Here is a 21162-nt window from a genome sequence, read left to right on the forward strand (position 1 = left end):
ACTATGCTCTGCATCCCTCAGATCTTTACACTGACTGCAGGCCTCAGTTGAGTCCTCTCCGTCTATGATCCTTTGGTATGTACAGAAAATCAAAGCTGTACTAACTTTTTAGCTACTTGTGCCCCTTCTCCTATATCCACCAACCCCAGTCCTCAGTTAACATTTATTTTTATAGAGATGGAGTCTCACTATGTTGCCCAGGCTGGTCTTGATCTCCTGGGCTCACACGATCCTCCCGCCTCAGCTTCCCAAAGTCCTGGGATACAGGTGTCAGCCACTGTGCCCGGCCCTCAGTTAACATTTTTATCATGAATGCCATTTGGTTTGACTTTGAAGTCAGACCTTGATTAATTCTTCCACCATCATTACCCCTTTGGTATAGGCTGTGAATTCTGGGCCTCTGTTAACCACATCACCTTTAATGGATCTCTAGTCTTGGCTCAGACTTGGGACTAAGTTAACCTTCTATTTAAGGCCTCTCTGAAATAACTTTGGAATTGGGTTACTATTGCACCACCAGTGCCCCTCTGATTTGATCTTCAAGCAGGGTGTTTGTTAATGTTTTCTCCATCCATACACCCTGATAGAGGTCTTGAATCCTAGGACTTTCTTAACTATTGCAACCATCAGAGTTCCTGTTTTGTATAGAACACGAACCTTTGTTAACTCTGCAATCCTGTTCCAGGCTGACTTCCAATCCAGCCCTTGGTTAAGTCTTCTAAAACCAATGTCCCTTAGGTTTTACCTCGAACCTCTGACTCTTTGAACTCTTTCAGTTTTGATACGGGCTGCAAAAGGCCACATAAGCCTACTTGAACGAAGGCAGGCAGAAGGCCAGGCTGTAAATGACAGGTGAAGGTGGGCCCTTCCGTATTCAAAGGAGCCAATGGAGGACCGGTGGGCAGTGAGTGACAGATGGGGGCGGGTCCTGACGCCAAGGAGGAACAATAGGAAGGCGGCAGGGCGCCGAGGCCAGGTGGGGAGAGGTGCGCGGGTATGTGTGAGCACCCTGAAAGGCTGCATGATGTCAAAGGTCTCTTCCCTTTCTCCAGACGTGTTAGGAATTCTCTTCTGCAGAGGAATCTCCCGGGGGGTGCTCTGTCCGGCCTTCCCACTTTCCCCGCTTCCCACCCTGACATGTCGCCACGCCTTTGCTCAGGCCGTGCCTCTTCTGGTGGCCGGGAACGCCCACTCACCCGGACAGTCGCGGCCCTTCCAAGCCTCACACTGCTTTCGTAGGATCAATTCCGAATACCCAGACTCGGAGATATCACGAGGACTCCCCCGGGCCCCCAAACGCACCTCTCTTCTGGCTGGAATGGGAGCCTCCAGAAGCAGTGCGAGACCACGGCCAGCGACAGAGGTCCTGGCGCTGGCGGAATGACGCCATTTTTGTTACTGGTAGAGCTCGGCTTCGCGGCTGTTTCGGAGCCAGCGAAAGATAAGCTCCCTCGTCACCCTGACATCTCTCCGGGAGGACTGGAAGGGAAATGGCCTTTCGGGGGATGTTGAACGCATTTGGGCAGGCGGGGAGCCAAGCCCGGCTTGAGAGCAGAGCCGGGGTGAAGGGCCTGGCTGAGTGCTGTGTGTCTATGTGATCAGTGACGGATGGAGACAAGTGGAGGGCCTAAGGAGGGGATTGAGTGACGTGGAGAACAGTGATAGGGGAGTCTGTGGGACCAGGGGTAACAGTATGTGGGTTACGCAAATGGGAGTTTGTGGGGTGATGGGGACCTGTGCGGTGTTTGATGATGCCTGTAAGGGTGAGTGATGGGGCTTCTATGGGATGGGTGAAGGGAGTCTGGGGTGAGTGATGGGTGGTCTGTAGGGTGAGGGATGCTGGTCCGTGGGGTGAATGGATAGGGGGATCTGGGGTGAGGGATGAGGGTCTATGGGGACAAGAATGGGAGTGTGTGGGGTCAGTGTTGACATTCTGTGGGGTCCATGATGGGTGGCTCTTTCAGATCAATCATATGTGCATGAATAAACAAAAATCTCTGCCCCTGTGGTGTCCACATTCCGATGGGGGAGTCCGACTCGGTGGTTTGATTTGTATTTCCCTCATGACCAATAAGTTTGAGCACATTTTCTTATATGGATTCATCACTTGGAGATCTTCTTTTGTGAGGGGCTTGTCTTTTGTTCATTTTTCTGTTGGACTCTCTGCCCTTTTCTTAATGATGTGTAGGATTTTTTTTTTTTTTTTTTTTTTTTTTGAGACGAAGTCTCACTCTGTCACCCAGGCTGGAGTGCAGTGGAGAAATCATGGTTCACTGCAACCTCCGCCTCCTGGGTTCTAGCAATTATCCTACCTCAGCCTCCCGAGTAGCTGGAGTTACAGGTGCCCGCCACCACACCTGGCTAATTTTTTTGTATTTGTAGTAGAGACAGGGTTTTGCCATGTTGGCCAGGCTGGTCCCGAAATCTTGACTTCAGGTGATACACCCACCTCGGCCTCCCAAAGTGTTGGGATTACAGGCGTGAGCCACTGTGCCTGGCCAGGAATTGTTTTTATATATTCTGATATCACTCCTTTAGTAGTGGTATGTGTTTTGCAAGTATCTCCTTCCAGCTTTTGGCTTCTCTTTTCATTTTATGGCTTTAAATATGAAGATTTTCAGTTAATTTCGAACTGTAAAGCACATTCTTTGGTTAAAAAGCAGACAATATCGGCCGGGCGTGGTGGCTCACACCTATAATCCCAGCCCTTTGGGAGGCCAAGGCGGTCGGATCACGAGGTCAGGAAATTGAGACCATCCTGGCTAACATGGTGAAACCCCGTCTCTACTAAAAATACAAAAAAATTAACTGGGCGTGGTGGCGGGCGCCTGTAGTCCCAACTACTGGGGAGGCTGAGGCAGGAGAATGGCGTGAACCAGGGAGGCAGAGCTTGCAGTGAGCCGAGATCACGCCACTGCACTCCAGCTTGGGCGACAGAGCAAGCCTCCATCTCAAAAACAAACAAACAAACAAACAAAAAAAACAGACAAAGTCCTGGAATTTAGGAGGATAACTAATTTTTTAGGGCATCCAGAAGCAAAGGGTGTTGCCTGAAAATCTTAGTGCCAGGACAGCTTGGGAGGAGTTCTTTACTTTTTGTTCTTCTACCACCTCACTCTAAATCACTGGCAGTGTGATCTTAGACAACTCATGAAACCTCTCTAGGCATCAGTTTCCCACTGCGAAATGAGGATAATAGCAGGGCCTACCCTGTGAGGCTTGGGATGAGAAGTGAGTTATTACCTGAATGTTACCTATTCGCCATAGTTTTGTAGCACTGATTTTGTATATATTTCATGGATCTTCCTCGAACTCAAGGTTACTGCTGCTCACCAAAATCTGGTGAAGGAAATTAAATACCAAGGAATAAGCTTTTGTCAGCTAGGGTTGCTTTGGAAGGTCACAAACCATTGTAATATCTAAGAAGGTTTTTTTTTGTTTTTGTTTTGTTTTGTTTTTGTTTTTGTTTTTGTTTTGCCTCCAAGAACTAATTTTTGTCCCCTTGGGGGCAGTATCACCCCCAGTGAGAATGTGTGATCTACATGGTATTTTTTCTTTTGTTTTCTTTTCTTTTCCTTTTTTTCTTTCTTTGACAGGGTCTCACTCTGTTGCCCAGGTTGGAGTGCAATGGTGCGATCTCAGCACACTGCAACCTCCACCTCCCGGGTTCAAGTGACTCTCCTGCTCCAGCCTGCCAAGTAGCCGGGACTACAGGTGTGCACCACTATGCCCAGTTAATTTTGTTTATTTTTTGTAGAAACGAGGTCTCACTATGTTGCTCAGGCGGGCCTCAAACTCCTGGACTCAAGCAATCCTCCTGCCTTGGCCTCCCAAAGTACTGGGATGACAGGTGTGAGCCACCACCCCTGGCCTGTTATTCTGTTATTAAACAATTAGGAACACATTCTTGTGTTCTGCCTCTTCTTCATTTTACAGTGATGTTTCCATGCCATTAACTTAATTTCCATAGTACAACTTAGTTTATTTCTATGGTAATACTTAAATATAAACCTTTCTTATGGAAATTTTCAAGCATCCACAAAAATAGAGGGAATTGTATAATGGACCCCCATTATGCCCACCACCCAGTCTCATCAGTCATCAACTCATGGCCCATCTTGTTTTATCTAGACCAGGGGCTGTAAAACTGGGCAGTGGGCCAAATCTGACATGCTGCTTCTTAAAGAAAATACAGCCATGAGCTAAGAAATGGTTTTTTCACACTTTTTATCCTTGGAAAAAAATCAAATGGAGAATATTTTGTGACCCATGAAAATGATATAAAATTCAAATGTCAGTGCCCAAAAATGATGTTTAATTGGAACACAGCCAGTGAGCACCTTTAGTTTATGTGTTGTCTAGGGCTACTTTCAACCTGCAATGGCAGGGCTGAGTAGTTACAGCAGAGACCACAGAACCCACAAAATCGAAAACATTTACCATATGACCCTTTTACAGAAAAAGTTTGCCAAGTCCTCATCTAGGCCACCCCCTCACTTCTTCCTCCTGGAATGCCCTTCCTCCCTTCCTTCCTTCCTTCCTTCCTTCCTTCCTTCCTTCCTTCCTTCCTCCCTCTCTTTTCTTTTCCTTCCTTCCTTCCTTCCTTCCTTCCTTCCTTCCTTCCTTCCTTCCTTCTTTCCTTCCTTCCTTCTTCCTCCCTCCCTTCCTTCCTGCCTTCCGTTATCCCTTCCTTCCTGCCTTTCTTGCCTTTCTTTCCTCTTTCCTCACTCGCTCGTTGCCCAGGCTGAAGTGCAGTGGCTCAATCTCGGCTCACTGCAAACGCCACCTCCTGGGTTTAAGTGATTCTCATGTCTCAGTCTCCCTAGTAGCTGGGATTACAGGTGCCCACCACTATGCCTGGCTAATTTTTGTATTTTTAGTAGAGGGGAATTTTGCCATGTTGGCCAGGTTGGTCTCGAACTCCTGGGCTCAAGCCATCTGCCCGCCTCAGCCTCCCAAAGTGCTGGAATTACAGGTGTGCACCACCATGCCAGGCTAATTTTTTGTAGAGATGAGTCTCCCTGTGTTGCCCAGGCTGGTCTCGAACTCCTGGGCTCAAGCAATTTGCCCACCTCCGCCTCCCAACATGCTGGGATTACAAGCATGCACCACCACGCCTGGCTGATTTTTGTATTTTTTTAGTAGAGGTGAGGTTTGCCATGTTGCCCAGGCTGGTCTCCAATTCCTGAGCTCAGGCAATCCACCCACCTTGGCCTTCCAAAGTGCCGGCCCACAGCGCCCGGCCTGTATGCAGTTCAATGACTTTTTACATGTGTAGTCTTTATTATTTTGAAACAAATCCCAGACATATCTTTTCATCCATACATGCTTCATTATGTAAAAGATAAGGCCTTAAAGGTTGATGCTGTTACCCTAAGGTAAAATAATTAACAATAATATCTTCAGATAATCAATGGTTAAATTCCTTAATGTTACCAAATATCTAGTCAGGGTTCAAACTTTCATGATTATCTCAAAAATTTCTTTTGTCTATTCAAGTAAAGACCCAGACAAGACCATACTTTACATTTGCTGGTGGTGTTTCCTGAGCCTCTTTTAATCATCTGGAGTGTTGCTTTTAAGGGCTGCCTGCCTTTCCAGCAGTCTTTAGTGCTGGGCATTTATGTTATTTTCAATAATATGGTGTTAAAGACAAAACTGTGTTGAAGGTTTCTGTGGTTAAATATCTGCACGTTTCCATGATTATTACCTTAGGACGAAGTTCCAGAAATGGAATTACCGAGTCGGATGAGAAACACAAGTCATCAATGAATTAACAAGCAACACATTGTCACATCCAGCTATGGAAGAGTGGTTAACTCAGCTTGATCTCCGAAGACTCTTCTGCACCCCACCCCGCCCCCAACTGCTTTCCAAAGAGAAACAGAAAATGATTGAGTCCCAGGTAAGTTATTTGTTTGCCACTTGGTTTTCCCACAACAAAATGAGAAAGGGCAATTAGTTGAAAATAAGGATTAGAGAAATTTAGAGAGAATAGATGATCAACAGGCAAAATTGCTGTGAAGATACACAGATCACCTGGCCTTACTTCATAGAAACTTAGCCAAACATTTTGACTGTAAGCAAAACATTTTGACTGGCAGCTTCAGTGAAAAGGGTAACATAATATGATCAATTATGTGATTTGCATTCTCCACAAAAAGAAATCAGTCCAGCTCCTTAGCAAGTCAAGATTTCTGGGACTTTAACCTAAGGAATTTTATTACTGAGTTTTCCTGAAGGTCAGTGGTTTTCAGTTCAGGGTGGTATTGTCAGTAGTTGTTCTAAAGAGACTGTTTTTAGTTAAAGTTCTCTGGCAGGGGCTTGGAGAGTGGGATAGCTTCCTTGTTTTCCATGGCTCCTTTGCTGTCATCTCAGAGTTTGTGGGGTCTCAACCCAACTCAAGGAAGTTCCTTCTCTGCTCTTCCAATTTTCGTCTGTTTTTTTTTTCCTCCCTGGAAAGGTAATCTATACATGGGGCAAAGAATGTAAACAATATAGTTTTAAAAAAAAAGGAAGTGAAATATCTCCAATCTCACTTCTTCCTCCTTCCCCGACATAACTAGGATTATCTGGTTTGAGGAGGATCTCTTTTCTTTATGCATTTATAACTCCATCTATGTGTGTAGATGGATGTGTAAATGTGTGAAAGTGATCTCATTATTGTCACGTATTTTTTCTTTACCACACACAAAAAATACACACACTGTTTCTATTCTGTTCTGCTACTTTCTTTTCTTGCCTAATATAAAATATATACGAAAGCAGAGATTTTAGTGAACCCTTTTGTAATTACCCATCTGCAAATATTATCAACTGATAGCCAAGCTTGTTTTATCTATCTTTTATCCCCACCTACTCCTATCGTCATCATCATCATGATCTAGCCAATCCCTTGTTAATATTTTGTTTAGGGTTTATACTACTATGTTCATAAGACACAAGGGCCTGTAATTGTACTTTCTTGTATTGTTTCTGTCACATTTTGGCGTCATGTTACGTTGGCCTCATGTTGGAAAGTATTCTCTTTATATTCTCTGGGAAAATTTGGGTAATATTGGTATTATTTCCTTCTTAAATTTTTTTTTTTTTTTGAGATGGAGTTTCACTCTTGTCGCCCAGGCTGGAGTGCAATGGCACGATATCTGCTCATTGCAACCTCCGCCTCCCAGGTTCAAGCGATTCTCCTGCTTCAGTCTCCCAAGTAGCTGGGATTACAGGTGCCCACCACCACGCCCAGCTAACTTTTGTATTTTTAGTAGAGATGGGGTTTCACCATGTTGGGCAGGCTGGTCTCGAATTCCTGGCTTCAGGTGATCCACCCACCTCGGCCTCCCAAAGTGTTGGGATTACAGGCGTGAGCCACCTCGCCCGGACTATTTCCTTCTTAAATGTTTGGAAGAGCTCCCCAGTGAAGCCATCAGGGTATGGAGTTTTCTTTGTGGGAAGGTTTTAAATTATATATTCAATTTACTTAAAAGATATACTACCATTCAGATTTTTTATTTCTTTTTATGTCTGGTTTGGTAAATTGTAATTTTCAAGTAATTTGTCCAGGTCCTCTAGGCAGGATTCAGCAAACTTTTTCTGTAGAGGGACAGATCAAAGTATCTGAGGCTTTGTGGGCCATACGGCCCCTGTTGCAGCTATTCAAATCTGCTGTTTTAGGTAGAAAGCAGCTATCGACGATATGTAAACCAATGAGCCTGGCTGTGATTCAATAACACTTTATTTATGGATGCTGAAAGTTGGATTTCATATAATTTTCATGTGTCATAAAATATTATTCTTCTTTTGACTTTTTTTTCAATCATTAAAAATAAAAACCAGACCAGATACAGCTAGTTGTTCACACCCATAGTCCCAGCACTTTGGGAGGCCAAGGTGGGTGGATTGCTTGAGCTTAGGAGTTCTAGACCAGCCTGGGCAACATGGCGAAACCCCATCTCTACAAAAAAATACAAAAATTAGCCGGGCATGGTGGCATGCACCTGTGGTCCCAGCTACTCAGGAGGCTGATGTAGGAGAATCACTTGAGCCCGGGAGGAGGAGGTTGCAGTGAATCAACACTGTTCCACTGTACTCCAGCTTGGGTGACAGAGCAAGACTGTCTCAAAAGAAAACGTGTAAAACCAGTTTAGCTTGTGGGCAGTTGAAAAACACATGATGGGCTAAATTTGGCCTGCAGGCTATAGTTTGCTGTGTCCTGATCTACATTGTCTACTGATCTACATTGTCAAATTAATGTCCATTAAATGTCCATTTAATGTTTGCAGGATACCAGAACCTTGTTCATGGGCTGTAAAAAAGTTATTTCTAGTTTTTCCTTTATATACAATAGTAATAATAATAAGAAGAATCATAGCTACTATTTACCCAGTGCTTATCATGTGCCAGGCACTGCTATTATAAAATATCATGGAATTAACTTATTTGATTCACCCAGGAACCCTCTGTGCTAGGTACTATTGTTATTCCCATTTTTCAGATGAAGAAAATGAGGCACAGAGATCACACAGCTAGTACATGACCTAACCAGACCTCTCAAGCAGTGAAGTCACAAATAAAACAGCCATAGAAAGACATCTTTTTATATTTGTGAAGTATTTGTGTAGGCCGCATTCTTAGACATGAGTGTGCTAGGTCAGAGGCACACATGCTTATAAATTTAAAGAGTATTTTTCAAATCGTATATATATATTTTTTTGAGACAGAGTCTCACTCTGTCCCCCAGGTTGGAGTGCAGAGGCATGATCTCAGCTCACTGTAACCTCCGCCTCCCAGATTCAAGCGATTCTCATGCCTCAGCCTCCCGAGTAGCAGGGATTACACGTGCCTGCCACCATGCCCGGCTAATTTTTGTATTTTCAGTAGAGACTGGGTTTCACCATGTTGGGCAGGCTGGTCTCGAACTCCTGACCTCAGGTGATCTGCTCACCTTGGCCTCCCAAAGTGCTGGGATTACAGGCATGAGCCACCCTGCCCAGCCCAAATTGTATTTCAATACTGTGTAATCAGCTGAACATGTGGCCACAAATTGTTTACAAGAAAGCCCACGTGTTTCCCAAGGTTCCCCCTTCCTCCTGCCACCATTAGCCATCATCTGTATTTTTCATTCTTGTTGGTTTTATGATTAAGCATTATATCTCATTTTCATTTGCTTTTCTATAGGGATTAAATAAGCTTCAGCATCTTTTCACATATTTATTTTCCATATTGTATTTCTCTGTGAATCCCTCTTTCCTTGTCTTTGCTTATGGTTTCCCAGGAGCTTTTTGTATATGAGTGATTTTGAAGTGCACATTGCAAACTTTTTTTTTTTTTTTTTTGGCCAGGTAGTGATTTTTCTCTCAACCTTTTTTTCTGTCTCCCTTCACTAGAATATAAACTCCTTCAGGGAAGATATTTTTGCCAGTTTTTTTTTTCCTGCTGTATCCCCAGTTCCTAGAATAGTGCTTGGTATTCACTAGGTACTCAATAACTGCTTGCTGAGTGAATGAATGTTTATTTTCACTTAACAGTATATCTTAGATACTCTGGCATATCAATTAATATAGATCTTCCTTGTGGCCTGCCTGCCTGCCTGCCTTCCTGCCTTCCTTCCCTTCCTTCCTTCCTACCTTCCTTCCTTCCTTCCTTCCTTCCTTCCTTCCTTCCTTCCTCTCTTTTTGAGACAGGGGTTCACTCCAGTTGCCCAGGCTAGAGTGCAGTGGCACTATCTTGCCTCACTGCAGCCTTGACCTCCCAGGCTCAGGTAATCCTCTCACCTCAGCCTCCCTAGTAGCTGGGACTATAGGTGTGTGCCACCACACCCGGCTAATTTTTCGTAGAGACAGGGTTTTGCCGTGTTGCCCAGGCTGGTTGTTTGTTTGTTTGTTTGTTTGTTTTTGAGACAGAGTCTCAGTCTGTCGCCCAGGCTTGAGTGCAGTGGCACAATCTCGGCTCACTGCATCCTCCGCCTCCTGGGTTCAAGCAATTCTCCTGCCTCAGCCTCCTGAGTAGCTGGGACTACAGGCATGCACCACCATGCTCGGCTAATTTTTGTATTTTGAGTAGAGACGGGGTTTCGCCATGTTGGCCAGGCTGGTCTCGAAATCCTGACCTCAAGTGATCCACCTGCCCCCGCCTCCACAAGGGCTGGGATTACAGGTGTGAGCCACCACATCTGGCCCCTTCTTTGTTGCTTTTTATAATTGCATATAGTATTCCCTTATGGAGATTGTAGCATTATTTATTCATCCAAACTCCCATGAGGTGGTTTCCATTCTTTTGCTATTATAAATAGTACTGTAGAGCAGTGTCTTCACACATGTCATTTGCTCACATATGTGAATGTTTATGTAGAATAACTTCTAGAAACCAAATTGCGAGTCAGAGGATGTGTACATTATAAATTTTGATAGATGGGGACTGTTGTGGGGTGGGGGAGGGGGGAGGGACAGCATTAGGAGATATACCTAATGCTAAATGACGAGTTAATGGGTGCAGCAAACCAACACGGCACATGGATACATATGTAACAAACCTGCACATTGTGCACATGTACCCTAAAACCTAAAGTATAATAATAAAATAAAATAAAAAAATAAATAAATGTTGATAGATAGTGCCAAATTAATTGCCTTTAAAATATACCGTACACCACAGACAATTTGAGTATGCCTGTTTCTTGACATCTTCACTAACTCATCCTAAGTCACTGTGACTTATCCCTAGTTATAGCATTTGACCAGTGACTTATCAAATGCCCATCTTTGATAATATGTAAGGGAAAAATGGTGTCTTGTCTTAGTTTGCATTTATCTTCATGTGAGTGAAGTTGAGCATCTTTTTACATGTTTAAAAAACATTTGCATTTTCTTTTCTGTGAAATGATGGTCATGTCCCTTGGCCATCGTATTAGTCTGTTCTCATGTCACTATAAAGAAATACCCAAGACTGGGTAATTTATAAAGGAAAGAGGTTTAATTGACTCACAGTTCCACAGGGGTGGGGAGGCCTCAGGAAACTTACAATCATGGTGGAAGGGGAAGCAAGGACCTTCTTCACATGGTGGCAGGAGAGAGAAGTGCCAGCAAGGGAAATGCCAGATGCTTATAATACCATTAGATCTTGTGAGAACTCACTCACTATTACGAGAACAGCATGGGGGAAACTGCCTCCATGATTCAATCACCTCCTTCACTTGACAAGTGGGGATTGCAATTCAAAATGAGATTTGGGTGGGGAAACAGAGTCAAACCATATCAACCATTTTTTTAAAAGTTATTGGTCTTTTTCGTCTTGCTTTGTAGGAGCTCTCTCTATACATGGAGGAAATTAACTCTTTGTCCATCCTATCTGTTGTGTGTATATTTTTTCCCTAGTTAGTCATATCCTTTGAGTTTGTTTGATATATTTTGCCATGTAATACATAAAGTAGTCACATTTATCAGTGTTTTCATTTGTGGCATCTGGGTTTTAGGGCATGCTTAGAAGAGTCTTCTCCACTCAAAGATTACTTTTTAAAACCTCTCCTGTCTTTATTTTATAGTTCCTCTTTTTTCATTTAAATTTTTGTCATGAATTTATTTTTGTATTTAGTGTGAGGTAGGGAATCCAGTTACTTTTTTTTCTGATAGCTCTCCAGTTTTGAATAATCTGTTTTTCCATACCTGTTTAAAATGCTACCTTTATTATATATTAAATTTCCCATTTTTATTTGTATCTATTTCTAGACTGTCTGTTCTGTTCCACTAATTATTCTTGCTGATGGCAGGATTTTACATTGTTTCTCTCATAAAGTATGCTGGGCAAAGTGCAAAGTAGGCATCCTACATGTACTGCTATGGTAAAAATGACCAGAACGAGCAGATTGTACAGGAATGCTCTGTTATAGGAACCAGTGACATTTGAGGATGTGGCTGTGGACTTCACCCAGGAAGAGTGGCAGCAGCTGAATCCTGCTCAGAAGACCCTGCATAGGGATGTGATGCTGGAGACCTATAATCACCTGGTCTCCGTGGGTAAGGACAGATTCCCTGTGTACCAATTAATCAAATCCTCCTCGTCCTTCCTTTAGAGCTGTCAATACCATGACCTTTATGATATTCCTTTAATAGAGTGTGTTCTTTTATAGTTTTGGCTTTTCATGTTTATACTTTTGTTATATCTAGAATTTATTTTTATATTATGGTGTGAGTTAAGGATCCAACTTTGCTGGGAGGCCCCTGCAAGTGCTTCTCTTCATGAATTTCTGAGCTGCCAAGGCCAAAGCCACTACAATTTTCTCTTAACAGGGTGTTCAGGCATAAAACCAGATGTAATCTTTAAGTTGGAACATGGAGAGGACCCATGGATCATAGAGAGTGAGTTGTCAAGGTGGATCTACCCAGGTAAGTGAGAATTGGGTAGATGGTCAAGAGGGCATCTTCTTCTTCCTTGACATCTCTGACATCCGTCACCTTTTTTATTCCTTAAAATTTATCAGGCCTCCTTTATAACATTCATTCTACAACAGCCACCTTCCTAGTACCTCTGTTCGTTGCCAACTGTTGTGTGTGTGTGTGTGTGTGTCTATTTGATTTTGCCTCTTTCTTCTTCCTTCAGACAGAGTGAAAGGCCTTGAATCTTCCCAGCAGATCATTTCTGGAGAACTTTTATTTCAAAGGGAGATACTAGAAAGCGCCCCAAAGGATAATTCATTGTACTCTGTTTTAAAAATCTAGCATATTGATAATCAGATAGATATATCAAGGAAATCAAGACAGAGTTTTGAGGCAGGGCACAGTCATCAGCCATGAAACATTGACTGATGAGACGGATTCCAAGTATAGTGCATTTGGGAAAATGTTCAATCGGTGCACAGACCTTGCTCCTTCAAGTCAAAAATTCCATAAGTTTCATTCATGTGAAAATAGCTTGAAGTCTAATTCAGACTTACTAAATTATAACAGGAGCTATGCAAGAAAGAACCCCACTAAGAGGTTTAGATGTGGGAGACCACCTAGGTATAATGCTTCCTGTTCTGTGCCTGAGAAGGAAGGCTTCATTCATACTGGAATGGAGCCCTATGGAGATAGTCAATGTGAAAAAGTTCTCAGTCATAAGCAAGCCCATGTTCAGTATAAGAAAGTTCAAGCCAGAGAGAAACCCAATGTTTGTAGTATATGTGGGAAAGGCTTTATCAAGAAGTCACAGCTCATTATACATCAAAGAATTCATACTGGAGAGAAACCATATGTATGTGGAGATTGTAGGAAAGCCTTCAGTGAGAAATCACACCTCATTGTGCATCAGAGGATTCATACTGGGGAGAAACCCTATGAATGTACTGAGTGTGGAAGATCATTCTCCCAGAAGTCACCTTTCATGGTTCATCAGAGAGTCAATACTGGAGAGAAACCCTATAAGTGTTTTGAGTGTCCAAAAGCTTTCCCCCAGAAGTCATATCTAATTATACATCAGAGAGTTCATACCAGAGAGAAGCCCTTTGAATGCAGTGAATGCGGGAAAGCCTTCTGTGAGACATCTCACCTTTTTATACACCGGATAACTCATACTGGGGAGAAGCCCTATGAATGTACTGAATGTGGGAAGACCTTCCCTCGGAAAACACAGCACATTATACATCAGATAACGCATACTGGAGAGAAGCCCTATAAGTGTGGTGAATGTGGGAAAACTTTCTGCCAACAGTCCCACCTCGTAGGACATCAAAGAATTCATACAGGAGAAAAACCTTATGTATGTACTGACTGTGGGAAGGCCTTTTTCCAGAAGTCACACCTCACTGGCCATCAAAGACTTCATACTGGAGAGAAACCTTATATGTGTACTGAATGTGGAAAATCCTTCTCTCAGAAATCACCTCTTATCATACACCAGAGAATTCATACAGGGGAGAAACCTTATCAGTGTGGCGAATGTGGCCAAACCTTCTCCCAGAAATCACCCCTCATTATTCATCAGAGAGTTCACACAGGGGAGAAACCCTACGAGTGTACTGAGTGTGGGAGGGCCTTTTCCCTGAAGTCAAATCTCATTCTACATCAGAGAGGTCATACTGGAGAGAAACCCTATGAATGTAGTGAATGTGGAAAGGCCTTCTGTGGAAAGTCTCCATTCATTATACATCAGAAAACTCATCCTAGGGAGAAAACCCCTGAATGTGCTGACTCTGGGATGACTTTTTTCTGGAAATCACAGATGATTACATATCAGAGAAGACACACTGGGGAGAAACCCTCCAGATGCAGTGACTGTGGGAAGGCGTTCTGCCAGCATGTATACTTTACTGGGCATCAGAATCCATATAGGAAAGACACCTTGTATATGTGCTGATTGTGGGAAGGCCTATTCCCAGAAGTCAGTCCTCATTGTGCATGGGAAAACTCACATTGAACAGAAATAGTGACAACTTCTCAACTGTTGAATAGACTCATATGTGCCTCAGTATATATGATTACCCTTCCACAGAATGATCTGGTTAGGCCCTCAGAATATTTTCAACACCACAAATATGGAATCAATTTGCTCACCCTCAAACTATCTCAGCCCCCTTCACAGAATAAATGTATCTGGAAGAATTAGCACTACTTTGGTGTTGTTTGGTCCTTAAATGCTTTATAGAATTCTCTTGTGAATTTATTTGGGCATGGTGCATTATTTGAAGGGTATCTCTTTGTCATCTTTCTCTATTTCATCCATCATATTTTTCTGTTTAGATTATATATGCATTTACGTATTCATTTATTTTGAGATGGAGTCTCACTCTGTTACCCAGGCTGGAGTGCAGTGGCGTGATCTTGGCTCACTGCAACCTCCACCTCCTAGGTTTGAGCGATTGTCCTGCCTCACCCTCTCGAGTAGCTGGGATTATAGGCATGCACCACCAGGCCCGGCTAATTTTTGTATTTTTAGTAGAGATGGGGTTTCACCATGTTGGCAAGGCTGGTCTCGAACTCCTGACCTCAGGTGATCCACCCACCTCAGCTTCCCAAAGTGCTGGGATTACAGGCATGAGCCACAGCACCTGGCCTATATATTCATTTAGATTGAGATATTGATATATCAATATATAGATGTAGAAATATGGATTCTTTGTAATTTTTAAAAATCATGTATTTCCTCAAGGTTCTTAATATATTTGCATAATTTTGGGTAAAGTAGTCTCATGATTAATTTCCTTTATATCTGTGGTTATTTCTCCAACATAGTTCTCATAGAGTGTATTTGTGATTTTTTCCCTCAATTAGGTAAATGAATGCTAATATTTTATTTCTTTTACTCTCCCTCACCTGTTGCAGTTCATGCGTTTTTTGCCACTTTTCTATTTTCTAATTATTCATTTATGCTTTTATTTCACTAAAATCCTTCCATCTGCTTTTAATTTTTTTTCTTTTTCTAACTTCTTTAGTTTAATGTATAATTCAATTAATCTCACTCTTTCTGGTTTATTATAGGTATATTTGCATTATGTATCTTAATCTGAGAACTACTTTAGACATTGTGGTCCAATCCGAGAGTATTCTGTTTTTCAGTAGGTAAATCTTATTGCTCAGCTCAATTTTGTTTGTCGGTATAACAAATCTATTTGGTCTTAGGACTCCCAGCGTATTTCCTGTTGTGCATCCTGTTTTCATTGCTTTATTGTCTTTTGACCCTTCATCATGTGGTCCTGATTTCATTTGTACTGTTTTAGATGTATTACTTTTGTTCCAGGGTATAACAAAGAGATGGAGTCTCCCAAAAGGTTTTCAGGAAGCTAAGCATAATCCTGATATCCTTAATCTTGATAACCCATAATACCTGGAAGGTGAGAGTTTAAGCTGCAAAGAAGCATGATGGCAGGCCCGTGGCTACAGATGTTTAGAGGGCATTTTTACCTTTCCACTTAGTGCCAAGATTTTAGATGGATGATTCCCTTAGCGTTTATCTCAGTTCACTTTGTACCTCTACAACAGAATGCCTGAGATTGGTAATTTATGAAGCATAGAAGTTTATTTCCTACTATTGTGGAGGATGGGAAGTCCAAGATCAAGACACTAGCATTTGGGCTGGTGAGGGCCTTCTTGCCATGTCCTCACATGGCAGAAGGCAGAAGGGCAAGCTAATAAGCTAGTGAGCTAACTGAACACTTCATGAATCTTCTTTTAAAAGGGCATTAATCCATTAGTGAGGGAGCAGCCCTTGTGACCCAATCACCCCTTAAAGGCTCATCTTAATACTAGCACATTGACAGCATCTGAATTTTGGAAGGGACACATTCAAACCATAGCACAGTCCCTTGGGCAGAGGTGGTTTTATTTCAAGCTCATTCTTTCACTGAAATTGAAGCCATTTTTATTCCCAAATTTATGTCAGCAGTTTTTACCCACCTTGAGCAGGCCATGTTCTTGAGAATTGCAGCTTCAGTAATGTTGGTTTGGCAGATACTCTCAAAGTGAAGGGGTGGTAATAGTGGATGCATTTGTGTACTCCCAAAATTCATATTTTGAAACCTAATTACCAAAGTGATGATATTAGAAGGTGGGACCTTTGGGAGGTGATTTGATCTCAAGGGTTCTGCCCTCATGAATGGGATTAGTGACCTAATAATAGAGGCCTGACGGAGCTTGTTTGCCCCTTCCACCATGTGAGGATACAGCAAGGAGATGCCATCAATGATAAATGGGCCCTCGCTAGACACCAAATCTGCTGGCAGCTTGATATTGGATTTGTCAGCCTCTAGAGTTGTAATAAAGAAATTTCTGTTGTTTATAAGTTACTCAGTTTATGGTATCTTTGTTATAGCAGCCTGAGCAGACTCAGACAGTGGAGTGTCTGTTTTGTTGAGGTTGCTGTGGCTGAGCTTCTGCAGTCTGATTTCCTGTGAAGCCAGTGCTTTGCAGCAAGCCACAGGAACAGTGAAGAATTTCCTAAAAATCTCCCAGAGTGTGGATGGACATTGTTTTTTTTGCTTGTTTGTTTGTTTTTGAGACAGAGTCTTGCTCTGCCACCTAAGCTGGAGTGCAGCGGTGCGTTCTCAGCTCATTGGAAGCTCTGCATCCCGGGTTCATGCCATTCTCTTGCCTCAGCCTTCTGAGTAGCTGGGACTACAGGCGCCCGCCACCACGCCTGGCTAATTTTTTTTGTATTTTTAGTGGAGATGGGCTTTCACCGTGTTAGTCAGGGTGGTCTCGATCTCCTGACCTCGTGATCCGCCCACCTTGGCCTCCCAAAGTGCTGGGGTTACAGGCGTGAGCCACTGTGCCCGGCCAGACATTGTTTTTTCATGTTCAGCAAACCTTTGTTGAGCATGTACTGCATGGCAGACACTATTGAGTTTTGTTTTGTTTTTGTTTTTGAGACGGAGTCTCTCTCTGTCGCCAGGCTGGAGTGCAGTGGCACAATCTCGGCTCATCTCAACCTCTGCCTCCCGGGTTCAAGAGATTTTCCTGCCTCAGCCTCCTGCGTAGCTGGGACTATGGGTGCACGCCACCATGCCTGGCTAATTTTTTTGTATTTTAGTAGAGATGGGGTTTCACCATGTTGGCCAGGATGATCTCGATCTCCTGACCTTGTGATCCACCCACCTCTGCCTCCCAAAGTGCTGGGATTACAGGCGTGAGCCACCGCGCCTGGCCTATTTTGAGTATTCTACAGTGAACAAAGCAGAAAAAATAGTTCCTGCTTTGTGGGGACATGGGTAATAAAAAGGTGATATATAGATAGTTATACGTTTTTGTTGTGTGCATGTGTGTGTGTGTGTGTGTGTGTAAGTATTCATCCTCTGGTGATGAATGAAAGTAAATCAAGATAGGGGAACAAGGAATCACCAGTGGATGTGGGGTGGGCAGGGAAAGTCTCAATAATAGGGTGCCATTTGAGCAGAGATCCAAAGGAAGTAAAGGAGGATTTGAAGTAGGTCATGCCAGGCAGGGGGAATAGCAAGTACAAAAGCCCTGAGCCAGAGGAATAGCTGCCATCATGCTTCTTTGCAGCCTCAAGTCACAACTCCAGTGTATCAGCAAAACACCCCAAGGATTTACTTGAAATGGTCCCAGGTTGTAGTGACCCAAGATGCCTGAGAGAAGTAAACATAAACCCACTTTGGTGTAAGCCACCTTTCAACCCACATATAAAATTTCAAAATATAGGAACCCACAGTGTAAAAAATCATAGTGCACACAAGAAAACAAGACACAAAACACTATTAGCAAGATTCATAAGAAACAACAGTCAAACTTATACAACTTCAGATATAGACTGTTTAGTATAGGCTGGGTGTGGTGGCTCACACCTGTAATCCCAGCACTTTGGGAGGCCAAGGTGAGAGGATGACTTGAGGCCAGGAGTTCAAGATCAGACTGGATAACATAATGAGACCCCATCTCTATGAAAAATAAAAAAATTAGTCAGGCCTGGTGGTATGCACCTCTAGTCCTAGCTACTCAGGAGGCTGAGGTAGGAGGATTGCTTGAACCTGGGAAGTTAAGGCTGCAGGGAGCCATGATTGCACCATTGCACTCCAGCCTGGGTGACAGAGTGAGACCATGTCTCAAAAAAAAAGTATACATTTAAAGTAACAAAAGAAGGTGTGCTTGTTTGCTAGGGCTGCCATAATAAAGTACCATAGACTGAGTTGTTTAAAAGATAGAAATGTGTTATCTCACAGTTCTGGAGGCCAGAAGTCTAAAATCAAGGTGTTGGAAGGGCTAGTTTTTTCTGAGGCTATTAGGGAATGACTACTCTGCCATTAGCACTGCAGAGTCAATTGAACCACTTTCCTTTATAAATGCCATTAGCAGAGTAGTCATTGAAAGAGAATAGAGACCAGAAAGAGAACCAAATACAAGTGAGAATTTACAAACATAAGTGACTGATATGGTTTGGCTGTGTTCCCACCCAAATCTCATCTTGAAGTGTAGTTCACATAATCCCCATGTGTCGTGGGAGGGACCTGGTAGGAGGTAATTGAATCATGGGGGTGGTTACCTCCATGCTGTTTTCATGATAGTGAGTTCTCATGAGATCTGATGGTTTTATAAGGGGCTTTCCCCTCCACGCTGCACTCCTCCTTGGTGCTGCCGTGCGAAGAAGGATGCGTTTGCTTTCCCTTCTGCCATGATTGTAAGTTTCCTGAGGCCTCCCCAGCGCTGCAGAGTCAATTGAACCTCTTTCCTTTATAAACGACCCAATCTTGGGTGTTTCTTCATAGCAGTGTGAGAACGGACTAATACAGTGACATTTCATGTACCTGGAAGAAAGATTATTCAATACTGAGTAGCCATCAGAAAAAAATAGATAGTTGGAGCCTTACCCACTGGGCCTTCTACCTATTTCATACCACACATGAAATAAATTCCAGATGTAACAAAAAGGTAAACATTTTAAAAATCCAGAAACTACAGAAGTTGTAATGTAGCAGGATGAGCCACAGACAAAACTCTTCAGACACCAGGTTAAAGAAGGAAGGAGGCTTTATTTGGCCGGGAGCTTTGGCAGACTTATGTCTTAAGAGCCGACCTCCTCGAAAAAGAAATTACTGGCCTTTTTAAGGGCTTACAACTCTAAAGGGTCCACATGAAAGGGTCCTGATAGATCAGGCAAGTGTGGAAAACATGACTGGGGGCTACATGCATCAGCTAACAGAACAGAAAGTTTTACAATGCTTTCTTATACAATGTCTGGAATTTACAGATAACACAAGTAGTTTAGGTTAGAGGTTGATATTATTATTATTATTATTATTGTTATTATTATTATTTGGGTAGTAAATGAGCTGCCAAGGGAGGGGTTTCTCCTGAGGCTTCACATCCTCTCTTGTCTACCTTGGGTGGCCTAGAGGTGTGTGTGCCTTCCGGAGATGCAAATGCTGTGGGCTCAGGAGTGGGGAGCCTTGCTCTCTGGCAAGGGGAAGGCACCACTGGGATCACTGGTGCCATCTCCTGCCATGGGTCTTCTGGTGTTGGGTTGGACAGAACTTTAGGAATTGATTTCTTTCAGTGGGTGGAGTGGGATCTTTCCTTGGCTATCTGTCTCTTTGCTACTAGCACTGCTGCTGCCTGCCTTCTTAGCCACTGTGAGGGGTCTAGTACTAACTGTAACTAAGTGTCTGTATATCAGAACTGGTCTATGTGTCCTGGCTTTCTAGTTACTTTGTGCCATGCCTTTGAAACAAGAGACCTGTCTAGGCTTCTTTCTGCTGGCTAACCTGCTCCTAATGCTGGCCAATTTATCTTAAACAAAGTTCTAAGTTTCTTTGGTGTCACAGTAACTTTATAGTCTTTATTCAATCTTTTCTTGAAATTGTTTAACATAGTCCTTAGCGGAATGGGCTTACTTTGTGTCTGATCCATTTTCCCTTGAGACAAAACATTTACACTACAAGAAGGAAAGGGTAAAAGGTCACTTGTCTAATTTACACTAAATTAAAATTAAAACTAAAGCTAAAGTGTCATTAAAGGCATGCCTGTTCATCAAGCAATTCAGGTCAAGTTAAAATCAAAACTAAAACTGAAGTGCCAATAAAGGCATGCCGTGGGTGATCAGGCCACGCTTTTACTCAAATGGAGTGGGCAAGTTCCCAGGACCGGTCCTACCATATTCCAGATGTCCGGACTTCAAGCGCCAGTTCTTTCCTGGTGTTCAGCCACTGCGTTGATCTTCCGCTGGGGCCTGCCGTGCACAGCTCTAACAAGGCCTTCCACCGGGCAAATGCCTACCCGGGAGCACTCTCAGGATCCGCCTTGCTCATGCTGGCCAAAGTCTCCTGCAGAGATGCTCCACAGGGCAGGACTAAGCCGCCTAAGGGACTGCCTCAACCGTCCGTTAATCACCTGATTCCCGGTCAGAGAACCAAGAAATGTAGTAGGATGAGCCACAGACAAAACTCCTCAGACACCGGGTTGAAGAAGTAAGGGGGCTTTATTCAGCTGGGAGCTTCAGCAGACTTACGTCTTAAGAGCCGAGCTCCTCAAAAAAGAAATTACTGGCCCTTTTAAGGGCTTACAACTCTAAAGGGTCCACGTGAAAGGGTCATGATAGATCAGGCAAGCGTGGGGAACGTGATTATTATTATTTTTAACCGCCAAGGCCAGATGGTGGTGCCAAGGTCGTCTGGCCATTTATCTTACTTCTGTTTCTTTCCAACTTTTTGTTTTCTCCCTTTCCTCTTGTCTTATAAACTAGGCAAGACAA

The 21162-nt window shown here is 43.1% G+C and overlaps 1 long non-coding RNA gene across 1 annotated transcript; it reads left to right on the forward strand.

The window, feature by feature from the left end:
- Window positions 1–1729: 1729 nt before the first annotated feature.
- LOC115833341 lies at window positions 1730–12000 on the forward strand. Its single transcript, XR_004028790.1, has 3 exons — window positions 1730–1763; window positions 5716–5905; window positions 11879–12000. It is a non-coding gene; the product is annotated as an uncharacterized LOC115833341 (long non-coding RNA).
- Window positions 12001–21162: the final 9162 nt, after the last annotated feature.

This window comes from Nomascus leucogenys, chromosome X (assembly GCF_006542625.1).
Source record: "Nomascus leucogenys isolate Asia chromosome X, Asia_NLE_v1, whole genome shotgun sequence".
Taxonomy (NCBI): domain Eukaryota; kingdom Metazoa; phylum Chordata; class Mammalia; order Primates; family Hylobatidae; genus Nomascus; species Nomascus leucogenys.